This window comes from Temnothorax curvispinosus, unplaced genomic scaffold (assembly GCF_003070985.1).
Source record: "Temnothorax curvispinosus isolate PA1 unplaced genomic scaffold, ASM307098v1 QBEX01003715.1, whole genome shotgun sequence".
Classification (NCBI taxonomy): domain Eukaryota; kingdom Metazoa; phylum Arthropoda; class Insecta; order Hymenoptera; family Formicidae; genus Temnothorax; species Temnothorax curvispinosus.
The window spans coordinates 4,190-6,034 of record NW_020213495.1 but is presented as its reverse complement, the minus strand read 5'-3'; positions in this window follow the sequence as shown (position 1 = coordinate 6,034).

The window sequence follows — 1,845 nt, the reverse complement described above, 5'->3', positions numbered from 1 at the left end:
ACGGCTGTGGCGGCGATTGCGGTGGCGGCGACGACGACGATGGAACGACGGTGGTGGCGGTTGCGGCGCCGTCGTCCTCGTCTTCGCTCGACGCGCCTCTCGACACGAGACGTCGAGGCCGATCTCTCCGTCTCGCTCGGTGCTGATGTTTCTTCTTGAATCACGTCTAGTCTCGGTGTTAATTTTGACTTTCGAGGACGACCGCTTCGACGTTTCTTCTTCCCACTACGAGCGGTGGATATTGCGTTTTGTAGTTGGTAGTAGGTCAATCTTGCCGTCTCGTCCTCGAAATCGACGATTCTCGCCCACCCGTAAAGTTGTTCCCGCTCTTTCGTTATACCAGTCGAGAATAGTTGGACGTGACGTTTGATATAGTCACTAATTTTTGTTATGAATGCGTCTCCGTTATCGACGCGGATCGTCATCCTGACGATTTTCGCGAATGACGAATGCATCGGTTGCACTATTTGTCGCGCTATGTCGTCTGCTTTCAACGTAGTTTTAGACGCCCACGTCAATTGTCTGTCGTTCGGCTTATTTTTTGTTAATTGATCGACGAATGTATCGAGGGTGAATGCCTCGGTGTCGCAGTCGAAGAATTTTACGGCCATCGCCTTCTTTTTTCTTGTCGTCGTTATCTGTCTTCATGTGTTGCGTATACGCCCACAACGCGTAGGACACTATTATGTATTTCTACGTGTGTTTCTTGGTCCGCGGTAGGCGTTAAACGGTCCTTGTTGTATGCAGCCTCGTCGACGGCGTGCATCACTAAATATTGATGTTTAATTTTTTTATGTGAGTTTGACGTTGGTGCTGTACAGTTGGTATTCGTACGTGTCGAGATCAAGGGTAGGCCTCAGCGAAACGAGCCCGCGATCTACGGAATTGCCCTCGGTACCGTTCAGCATCATATGTCGGGTGACGTCATAATTGTGAACCCGAGCGGCTCCGTGTACTGTGTACGTTAAGCGGTAGTCCGCATGTATTGTCTGATTGACAAATATAGGCTGCACCCACGTCATTAACTCGTAACAAACATACGTGCACATGGCTAAATTGTACAATAGTTCTCTGTCGACCAACATGTATCTATCGACGTGTCTTGCTCAGTTGTGTAGCTTGTATTATATATGACACCGTTGTCGAAAAGTATACGCGTTGCTAATGTTAGTATATCGGCCTCAAATATTCGATGCCGACGTATCGCGTTCGATATTGAGTCGTTTTCCGGACGCCTCGCATCCAGCGTTATAACTTCTTCTATACGGAGAGCCTGTTGTTGCGCGACGTATTTCTCCGTATAGTTTTCTAGGTCGCACAAGTACTGAATCAAGCTGTGCTTGAGTGGCGTGAATTCTTTTCCGCCGTCGCGGAAACCGCGGCATATAGCGTACGCCGCCACGAAACCCGATGTAGGGAGCAGCATATCTGTCTCCCTTCCGATTGGTCAGCCTTCTCTCTAGGCTAGCTAGAGGGGTTGAGAGTTACGAGGTTGGCAGAACTGAGTTACGAAGACCGTGAGATTTGTATCGAGACTCGTGGCTGTTGTGTGGCTTGCAATAAAGTATTATTCTAATATTAATAATCGAGTGTGTAATCATTCTTCGATTTCTCTCATTGATACGTCGGTAATAGGCCGACACCCGGAGGGATAATTGACCTCCTGCGGTACTCAATTCCTACATTGGTGACTCCGACTAAAAAACACGCAACGGTTCCTGCGCTACCGGAACCTCGAGCCAGAGATAAATTCTCGTGTGGACCAGCCTTCCCCGAGGAAAGGACGTTGAAGTCGCGGTCTAAAATACCCGCAGCAGCAGAGTACATATCTGCGCCCGCGTTCCT